This window comes from Panthera leo, chromosome A2, assembly GCF_018350215.1.
Source record: "Panthera leo isolate Ple1 chromosome A2, P.leo_Ple1_pat1.1, whole genome shotgun sequence".
In the NCBI taxonomy this organism is placed as follows: Eukaryota; Metazoa; Chordata; class Mammalia; order Carnivora; family Felidae; genus Panthera; species Panthera leo.
Genome location: NC_056680.1, coordinates 164,165,601 through 164,176,760, shown reverse-complemented (window position 1 = coordinate 164,176,760; position 11,160 = coordinate 164,165,601). Strand labels below are relative to the sequence as shown.

The 11,160-nt window shown below is 48.3% G+C and overlaps 1 protein-coding gene across 3 annotated transcripts in view; it reads right to left on the bottom strand.

Moving 5' to 3' along the window:
- Nucleotides 1-11,160, bottom strand: part of DPP6 (dipeptidyl peptidase like 6) — an 859,550-nt gene that overhangs the window by 574,392 nt on the left and 273,998 nt on the right. The gene's annotated exons all lie outside the window — the stretch shown is intronic.

Below are 11,160 nucleotides of genomic sequence, written 5' to 3'. Positions count from 1 at the left end.
CCCGCACCCACACCCACGCACGGTGCTTGGACGTCCTTGAACCCATCAGTTCTGTTCCTCACCTGACTTCATCTGTCCTTGTAACTCCTCGTCCCCACTGTGGTCTTTGCAAATGCCCGGGACAGGGACAGCAATGTGACTGTTCCATAGAGCCCAGTCCACACGTCCTGACCAGCTTCTGACCAGGGGCCAGGAAGGCAAGGAATGACCTCTGAGGGCCAGGCCCACCTTAACACGGCCTCAATTCTGGATGCTGGTCCTGCCCACGGTGTGCGGAGGAAACTGCTCCTTCTGTGACGGCATTTGGGGCCTCATTTTTCCTAACAATTATGTCCATATTCCACTACCTAATATTAAAACAGCAAAATCCCACGCCCTGAATGCTACCTGCAAATGCACCATACTGTACATGAGCTAACCTTACCTCATTTCCAAATCTAATGCTTTTAATAACTCTCCTGTGAATGAACTATTAAGGTTATAATTATTATTACTGCTATTTTCTGGAGAAAAAAACTTAAGTAATTCAGTCAGGGCCATCAGCTAGTGAACGGGAAAATCAGAACTCCAGCCCAGGCTTGTCTGACGTTAATACCCTTATCCCTAAGCTCCATGATGTGCGGCTAAAGTAAAAACCACGACCTGTGTCCACAGCAGGAAAAAAATAATTGTGCTCTGTGTGTACGTGTGTGCTGGGCATGTGCGTGTATTAGTTGATATCTGTGGATAAATCGAAAGCCTAAATGTAGCCCAGGTGCTGAGCTAAACTCTGGGACAAGGGATAGAATGAGACCTATCATCTGCTTTCGAGGGGATTCCAGTCGGGGGCAGGGGCATGGGTGTGGGGGCATCATAAGAGTCCATACGGAGACTGACCAGGTCCCGGGGGACAAGCCCTCTCCCGGGGGAGAGACCCACCCAAGGGGTGACTCAGGCTCGACAGGGGGAGGCAGGGAGTGGGTAGCGAGTGGAGGCTGATGGGAACTCAGTGAAAATGCTTGCACTTCCACGGAAATACGTGAACGTGCTCACGAAAAGACTTGGCTGTTGTGATTTCTTTCCCCGATGGCCCCACAGCACTAAGTTATCAAAACACCATTTCCCCGCATTACTGACATGTAACAGACACAGAACATGACTTAGCCTAAGGTGTGCGGCATGATGAGGGGATGCCCACGGACGCCGCGTCCCGGTCACCACCGGCCAGCGAGGGCCGCCATCCGCTCACCTTTGTGCGTGCGGGGAGGACATTTGCCACCTGCTCTCTTGGCCGCTTCCAAGTGCATGACCCAGAACCACAGGGCTTCGGCCCAGCGTCCGTTCTGGTTCTCTCTGCTCCAACAACTCTGTGGGTGGTGATGCTGTCCACACTGAATGCAAACTCTCCAGGGCAGCGGCACCACCCCAGGGGCCGGGGGCACCCATGGGGCACGGCGGGGGTCTGCAAAATGCATGCACAGCACGCCTGGTGCTTTAGGATCTCCAAGCCATTAGTGTATTTAAACCCCCCAAACTGGGCCAGCGGATCTAGCCCTGGCCTCCAGGTTCAGGCAATGCTAACTACAGTGAAGGTCAAGGTGACAATTAAAGACAAAAAAGGTCTCTAGCAGCCGTGTGATACGGCTTGCATCAACGTGCACCGCAACTCTGTGATGTGAGGGCTATTACAGGTATTGAAACAAAAACAGATCAGGAAATTTAAGTCAAGAGCTTTAGCCTCAAAGTTAAGAGGTGGTGCTGGGACATGAATCTAGATTTGTTCTTATTTTAAAAGCTCTTTTCGGAGTGCCCTGGGGCTGAGTTGGTTAAGTGACCGGCTTCAGCTCAGGTCATGATCTCACAGTTTGTGAGTTTGAGTCCCGCATCGGGCTCTCTGAGGTCAGCTCAGAGCCTGGAGCTGCTTCAGATTCTGTCTCCCTCTCTCTCTGCCCCTCCCCCACCTCCCTCCCTCCCTCTCTCTCTCTCTCTCTCTTAAAAATAAATAAACTTTGGGGCGCCTGGGTGGCGCAGTCGGTTAAGCGTCCGACTTCAGCCAGGTCACGATCTCGCGGTCCGTGAGTTCGAGCCCCGCGTCGGGCTCTGGGCTGACGGTTCGGAGCCTGGAGCCTGTTTCCGATTCTGTGTCTCCCTCTCTCTCTGCCCCTCCCCCGTTCATGCTCTGTCTCTCTCTGTCCCAAAAATAAATAAAAAATGTTGGAAAAAAAAAATTAAAAAAAAAAAAAATAAATAAATAAACTTAAAAAAAAATAAAGGGGCGCCTGGGTGGCTCAGTCACTTAAGCGTCCGACTTCAGCTCAGGTCATGATCTCACGGTCTATGAGTTCGAGCCCCGCGTCGGGCTCTGTGCTGACAGCTCAGAGCCTGGAGCCTTCTTCGGATTCGGGGTCTCCCTCTGTCTCCGTCCCTCCCCCACGCATTCTCTGTCTCTCAAAATATGAACAAAAGTTTAAAAAAAACTTTTTTAAATTAAAAAATTTTTAAATTAAAACATTTTTAAAAAAAGAAAAAAAAAACCCAAAAAACAAAAATCCTTACTGAGGGGCACCTGGGTGGCTCAGTCAGTTAAGGCATCGGACTCTTGATTTCAGCTCAGGCCATGATCTCACGGTTCATGGGTTCAAACCCATGTTGGGCTCTGTGCTGACACCTTGGAGCCTGCTTGGAATTCTCTCTCTGTCCTTCTCTCAAAAACCAAAATTAATTAGCTAAACTCAAAAAAAGCTCTTTTCAAGTGTATGCAGTTCCATTTACATAGTTTATACTTTCCCTGTTCAGCAGGATCACAGCATGTGGATTTACTAATCACTATTCCAAAGTCACCCTTAGCTGTTGATCTGTCTGCACACAGTCTCGAGAGGACAGGGATGATTAACAGCCATCGCGTGAAGCCAGCTGCGATGGTCCCCATGTCAACCTGCTCTTCCAATGCCTTCTGGTTCACGAGCATCCCGGATGGGAGCTTGGAGGGTTGTCAGAGTGTAAGCGTGGACGAGGTCCTAGCTGCACTGCTGTTTCAGGGAGGCATGAGCCTAGACCAGCCTTCCGCTAACTTTGAGTACCTGGAAAAATCCATTTTAAAAAATGAAAATCCTTTCCCCATTATCTGTAACCACAGCTGAAGTTGTTCCTTCTCCTGCTGATTATGACGCATCAGACACTTTGGAGCACCCAGCTGGAGCTGGGGGGCTGCTCCCTAAGTGCCGTGTCCTTCATCGATGTCAGAGGGGATGCCCTTTGTTGAGGGAAGGGGAAGTCACACTTTTTTTTTTTTTTTTTTTAGAAAATGGAAGCCAATTCTGAAGAGACTGCTGCAAATATTTTATACCGAGGACCATCCAAAGGAGATTAGGCAGTTTTGCTTCCTTGGATAGCATTAAAAAAAAAAAAAAAAAAAAAAAAAGTTTTTTTTTAAGTTTATTAATTTATTTTGAGGGTGGGTAGGGGCAGAGAGAGAGGAAGACAGAGAATCCCAAGCAGGCCCCACGTGGTCAGTGCAGAACCTGACTCAGGGCTCGAACCCACAAACGGTAAGATCATGACCAGAGCCGAAATCAAGAGTTGGACACTCAACCGACCAAGCCCCCCACACGTGCCCTGGAGAGCATTTTTTAACACGGAGCTCCACAGCTGCCAACAAGGCAGGATTAATGCTCCACGGGTGACACATTTTGCAACCTACTGTTTCCCAGGAACTAAAATAATAAAAAAGCACCACTTTGGTTTTCTTTTAATCTCTCATATTTCCTCCAAAGAAAACTCAGGAGAAAAAATATACAATACTTGCGGCCTAATTCACGAGAACTAATGTCTTTCTCTTAAGAGTTCTCCTGACACGGAAATCACTGGGTTGTACCTGTTTTGAAATTTTCTGAGACAGCAATGTCCCAGAAAGGCCTCAGTAGTTCTGCGTACTGACCTTTATCATCCGTATCCGCAAAAGGCGCTCAGACCTTCTTCTCGGTGGTTCAAGGGGTTATTAAAGACGCAGGTGCCCAGCCTCTCCAGTGGCTCTTATTCTCAGCTGCCCATCACAACCACCTGGGGAACCTTCAAAAGTCCCAAAGCCCAGGCCACACCCCCAGAATGATTAAACCAGACTCTGTAGTGTATGAGGGGTAAGAGCGCGTGCAAAGTCCCCGCCGGGTGACTGCCGAGTGCAGTGTCAGAGGGGACCTCCCTCAGTCCCCTAAACTGCAGGGGGTCCCGTGTGACACATGGGCTCTGCACTGTCAGGGGACTCTCTCAAAAGAAGCCACTGCGGGCAGAGGTGCCATCAGATTCATTTTTCCGTCATTAACACAGCGCGAGACTCATACCCGCACTCTTCATAAGCAGCTGCTAGATATGTAAATGAGTGGAGTAAATGGGTAAGTCGAACTCAGCTACCAATTAGCTTTGTCTAAGATCAATTGTTCATCACAAAAATGAGTCCCGCTTAGTTAACAGGATAGTTAAGATCCAGTGAATTAATGTATTGGGGGGGGGGGCACCTAACACAACGACAGATTTTCATTTCTATCTTTCCGGTAGCACCTGTGGACTAGGACACTGACACCAGGGTAATTAATCCCAGTATGGTCTTTTGGGCTAAAAAGGCTACAATAACCAGCAATGGCTCCTGCGGAAGATCCAAACTTTGGTGGGGGAGGGAGGGAAGAGGGGAGGGGAGTTGAGGTCCTGACTCAGGACGCAGCAGCACCAAAAACTTCAGGTGAACACCAGCTGGGGTCCCCAGACAGGCTTCCCCACGTTTGGGCAAATCCCACAAGAGTTTTGCCCACAAACCAATGAATGGCCTAGGTGGGTAGAAAACTGAGACAAGGATTTGGGGGGATCATGATGACGACCAACAGAAAACGAGATTGTGTTCATCAGGGGCTTTATCAAGGAGACCCGGGGAAGGGTGCTGTGGATTCAGAGGGACAGGACAATAAAAGGAATATGGGGCCTTACCAGCTCATTGCACACTCATCAGCCCCTGTCTCATGCCAAGACTCATTCCTGAGCCGGGAGGGTGACGGTTAAGTCACAAAACAAAGGAAAGGAAAACAGCCTTGTAATCTTCTGCTGATGGCCAAATTTATGTATCAACTTGACCCGTGTTAGGAGGTGCCCAGATATCTGGCCAAACACTACGCTGGATGTTTCTGTGAAGGTGTCTTTGGATGACGTTAACATTGGAATCAATAAACTGAGTAAATCAGATCGCCCTAATGTGGGTGGGCCTCACCCAATCAGCTGAAGGCCTGAATAGAACAAAAATGGTGATCCTCCCACGAATACGAGGGGACTCCCCATGCCTGACCGCTTCAAGCTGGGACATTGGTCTTTTCCAGCCTTTGGACTTGAAGGGAAACATCAACTCTTCCTGGGGCTCCAGCCTGCAAACCTTTGGCCTGGCAGTTCCGCCATGTTCTCACATTTTCCGCCTCAGACTGGAACGACACAGCTGGCCAGCTCACCAGCCGATCAGATCTTAGGCCTCTGCGATGACGATGCAATTCCTTACACTACATCTCTCTACGGACCTACCTCCTACTAGTGCTATTTCTCTGGAGATCCCTGACTGATGCATGAACACACCAGACGCCTGCGTACCTACAGATGACCTCGGTAAGCCCTGTGACCATCGGGATAGAGGATTATCCTTGTTCTACCGCCAGCTGGAGTAATTTTTAAATATAAGAAGTGAAAATGACACTGAGGACCCACGTACCCACTCTCCCACCCTCCGCCCAAGTGAGAGAGAACAGTGAAAGATGACATTAAGCCACAAAACCACCATGCCTGTGCATAAGGACAGGAAAGCGCTCAAAACGATGCTACTGCGTTATGTACAGGCAAGTGTGACGTGCATCACACAGGGGCTCCATGCTCTCGGATGGGCAAAAGTTGGAACGCCTACAGGTGTCCTGTCTGGTGCACATTCCGAGCCCTCTGTAGTGGGAGGGGTCAGTGGAGCACTGAGCCCATCTGTAACACCCAAAATGGCTTTGCTTCCGGCCGATGACCTCTTCCGAAAGAGTGGTTCATCCCTCTTGCGCTTCTGGGGAAGGGGCCATACGCTGGACGTGCCGTTCTGCTGGGATGAAATTCTAGGTCCGAGACGGCGGGGGGGGGGGGGGGGGGGGTGCAGACCAGGTTCTCTGCCCCTTCCCATGCCAGTGGTGTGGCCGTCAAGGTGAATGTTACCGGGCTCCGTGAGGTCGGGATATGAACTCAAAGCAATGACACTCTAAATTAACTGCGTGGTGACATAATCTATATTAATTGAACACGATTGATTCTTATTCAGAACAAATGGGCATCTTGGCATGGCCACATTGATATGTCAAAAGGGCTTCGTTATAGTACCTCATTGTCAATAGATAAAGTTGGCTGAATTGGGTCAGCAGGTACCACCTCCAACTGTCCTTTGTTATGACATCACAGAGCCCGAAGTAGACAATAACAGGTGGATTTCAGGGGATGCTCATTCCCCCCGCCCCCTGCTGGGCTACCTCTTGCTTACAAGAACACCTTCAGGACTGTCCTCTGCTGCTGAGGCATTCTGACGGGGGCGGGGAGCCACCTGAGCACCAGTCAGGAGGAGGAAGGCGTTTCTTTGGCCATCCCCACTGCAGCTACCCTTGCTATTCCAGACGGAGCCGGGGCTGGGGTGGGAAGAGACGGCACAGAAAGGTACATGCATGTTTCTTGCCCATTCCTGTGGATTTTCCTACTTCTCCCAAGATGAAAGAGGAAAAAGCAGATTTTACTGGACTCTCAGGGAATTCCCAGGCAAAAAGTCATGGAGGTAGAAATGGGCAGGACTACATGAGGAATGAGGTGAATTTTAAATAAGGGGAGTGGTTCATGACAAGGAAGGCTAGATTCAGTAGGAGTGGGGCAGGGCACCCCCCTTAGAGCAGTCTGGCCATATCTGGGCAGAGTGACGCCATCCCGCGGCTTCCCGATGGGCAGAGGTGAGAGGAAAACAGTGTTTTCGGATTAACCCAAGTCCCAGGTCCTTGGGGGACCTGGTTCATGGCCATGGAGCCCAGGTGCTCCTGGAAAGCAGGCAAGGTGACACTCTCCACAGCTCAAAGGTAATCATCTTCAAACAACCAACACTCAACAGAGAAATAAGGCCCTCCAAGAAATTCTGATGGCTATGAATAACACAACAAATCACTAGCTTTTGGTCATTCACTCCATGAGCACCTGTGACTTCTCATTCTGAGCGAGACCATACACGGGCGATAGCAGATCTCAGGGTGATGAGCCCCCATCACAGCTCCGCAGGGAAGGCCAGCTTTCTGGGGCTGGTGTGACCAACGTGGAACCTGAGCTAGCGTCTCAGAGTCAGGAGGGAGGGGCTGATCGTGCTAGGAAGGGTCCTGAAAAGTGAGGTGCTGTTGCCAAACGCACAAGGAAAGAAGCCACACCAGGAAGGCCACACGTCCCACCCAAAGAACCTGGCCCACGGAGGCAGTGATGAGAAGCCACACTGCAGCACAGGGTCCTAGTGAAAACTAGTAGGAATCTCGGAGATATGTTGGTGTCCTCTAGAATTCCAGACAACTAGGACCACTTGGAGGCTTCTAGTAAGTAAAAAGGAGTGCCTTGATAGAATTTAACTTCTAGAACTATCACCTAGCAGCAAGGTGGGCAATGAACCGCGGTGATTAGGGGCAGGGAGATCACCGTAGCCGTAACTACCCAGCACCTGGGTAAACGTAGTGTGGTCACTTCTCTGCTTCATTTACATTTATTCTTATCTTCTCGCAGCTTGCCCAAAAGGAATCCAGTTGGGCATCATGTTCACAATGTGAAGAGTGAAACTTGGGGCACCGGACAACTGTCCGAGCGTGTGGCCTGGCGCTGTTTACCAAAGGTCTGGTAGCTGGCTGTAGCTTCTCCATTCTCCCCCAGTTTGGCTCATGGGGCTACTGAACACTTCTCACATATGTCAAAAGTGTGATTTTGGGGCTCCTGAGTGGCTCAGTTGGTTAAGCATCTGACTCTTGTTTTCGACTCAGGTCATGATCTCACAGTTCATGAGATCAAGCCCCACGTCAAGCTCTGCACTGACAGCTCACAGCCTGCTTGGGATCCTCTCTCTCTCTCTCTCTCTCTCTCTGCTCCTCCCCTGCTCACTCACACTCCCTCTCTCTCTCAAAATAAATGAATAAACTTTTTTAAAATGAAAGAAAGGTGATTCTGAAAGTTATTTATCCTGAGGATGGTAACGTGACAGCCCTATTTGTGGAGAAAGGGTAGTTGTTTTAACAAATGATGTTGAAACCTCAGATATCCACACCCCCACACACACACCCACAGAAATTTAATCCATACTACATATGATATACAAAGAACATCTGAAAATAGACTGTAAGGTCTAAACATAAAACCTAAACTTATAAGACTTCTGGAAGAAAGATAGGAGAAAATCTTTGTGACCTTATATTAGACACGTTGCCAAAAGCAAGATCCCTAACAGGGCCAACTGGTAAATGGGATATCATCAGGAGGAGAAACTTCTGTCAAAAGGGAATGAAAAGAAAAGCTACGATTTGGGAGAAAATATTGGCCAGTCATAGATTAATCAAAAGACTTGTATCCAGAATATATAAAGAACTCTCAGAATTCAACAATAAGAAAACAAAGCCAACCCTCAGTAATAAAATGGACTAGAGATCTGAACAGACACTCCTCCAAGGCAGATACACAGATGACAAATCCATGCAAAGATACGGAACAACATACCTCACTCGGGAAGTGGAAACAAAGCCATAATTTAGTAGCAGTACACGTCTACTAAGAGGACAAAGGAAAGATGCCTGATCATGAAAGAATGCACACTCACGGACTCCTTGTGTATACAGTTCTAGGAAATGCACCCTAGACCATGGTGGCTTAAAGCAGATCTCTGGTTTCCGCAGGAGGGCTCCAGAGTGAGCGACACGAGGAAACTTTTCGGGACCACGATGTGTTCCCTATCTCCCTATCTTGACTGTGGGGTTGGTTTCTGAATGTGTACATCTGCCAAAGCGTATCAAATTGCACACTTTAAATATGGGTGGTCTGGGGCCCCTGGGTGGCTCAGTTGCTTAAGCATCTGACTTTTGATTTTGGCTCAGGCCATGATCTCACGGCTTGTGAATTTGAGCTCTGCAGCGGGGTCTCTGCTCTCAGGTCTCCGCTCCGGATCCTCTGTCTCCCTGGCTCTCTGCCCCTCCCCCACTCACACTCTCTCCCTCTCTCAAAAACAAATAATTAAAAAAAAATCAATAAGGGTAGTTTGCTGTATTGTATTTATCTGTCAATAAAGCTGTTCAAAGAGATAATTAGAATTCTATACGTATGATCCATATCTTTGAATCTTGAGTTTTCTGATCATCTCCTCTTTTATTTCACCCTCCGCTTGTACTGTACTGACACCCTCATTTCCACGTCTCTTCGCCTCGTACCTACAACTATACACAAGTTGCCTTTATCAGGAGAAAACGATATACTGTTTTTTTTTTCCAACAACCCCAGCACTAGCAGCCCCTGGCCATGGGATGGATTTCTAAGTTCCACAATGACAAACATTTAAGAAAAAATATCCAATCTCATCAAGGTGAGCAGTATCTTGGGACTACAGGCAGTTTTTCTCTGGGGCTAAGCAGCTTCCCTGGTGGGTAATCCTTTTCCTCAGACTCGATCAGAGCTAACTCAAATTGGGCTCGGTCTTCCTTCAGAAAAGAAGCTGCTACTTTACATGTAGATACATCCATTGCAGTTGGGAGGCAGGAAGACTTCAGCTTTATGCTTCTCTTTGGCCCTCGAGGACAATCTATACTGCCGAGGTGCTCACATACATAGCAGGTGCACCCTGGGATGCTGTATTTGTCCTACCCTGTCTAGCAGGCAGAAATACCTCATGTCGCTTTCCTCCAATTTTCGTATTCCTGCTTGAACTTAACTTGTTAGTCTGGTGACACATCTCTCTCTCTCTCTTCCTCTGCAGATCCTGGTTTCTCCAGTCGTGGAGGATTTCTCCCCCACGGGGACTGTCTTGCACGTGATGGGAGACAGCAATTGCGTGTGACCAGCAGTGAGAAGACAGGGTTTAAGACCTCCCAGACTCGGGTCGCAACCCTGCATTTCAAACTTGTTTGCCCTCTTGCCAACACAGAACACGCTGCCTCTGTTCCGGCCACACTGCTCCAAGGCTTACGCTGTCTTGTCTGTGCCCCTACATGCACGTGTTTTCTCATATCCCCTCAAACAAATTTCTGTTTATTAAAATGTTACCCACTACTTAAGGCTTCAGTCAAAATGTAGCCCCTCTATTTCAATTTTACTCCAACAAATATCCAACCCTTGCTTCTCCATGAAGACGATAAGAGGGCAAAATATCAAACAAATACATAGACACTGGGATGTAACATGGACATCTACTTTATGAACATATGGATGCTGTTTCTTCCTGGTTCTTCCATTGCCCCCCCAAGATTTCCAGCACATGTCTCTGCACACACAGGTAATGCTCAGTATGAGACTCTGAAGAGAGTCTGAAAGTATAATGTATGCTTAATTTATAGCAAAATCATTCCAACATCTTCAATCTGGTATTGAAATTTGCAAGTAAATGGCCACGCTCACGGACTCCCGCAACCCATCTGCATACTGTTAGCCCCTCCACAGCAACACAAAGCAAAAATGCCTGAGAACCTCCAGTTTGCTTACCTAAGTATATGTATTTACAGGAATAATTATCTCCAAGAGTTCATATTTACTGAGGACTCCGAACAGGAAATGCATGAACTTCTAGGTTTACCACTGGAAATAACTCCTGTGCCTCAGCTCAATAGCTCCCAACTTCCTTGCGCTCATGGATACACCTGGCCTCAGGCCATCCCAGGCACCCCCAAACCCTACCTCCAATTCTCCACCTCGGACACCTACCTCACTACCTGGAGTGCAATATCCTTGTCTGCATAAGACTCCACAAAATTTCATGTTTTGATGCCTTGAATCACACCATTTTATATGCTTGGTCCACACGGGGATTTTCTGAAAACTCATTTTTAAGCATCTAATTGAAGTTTCTCCTCTTTGCAGTCTTCCTCCAAGCCCCCTGCCTTCCAGAGAACATCAGGTGCCCTGTTTCGATGTTTCCAGGGCACTTTA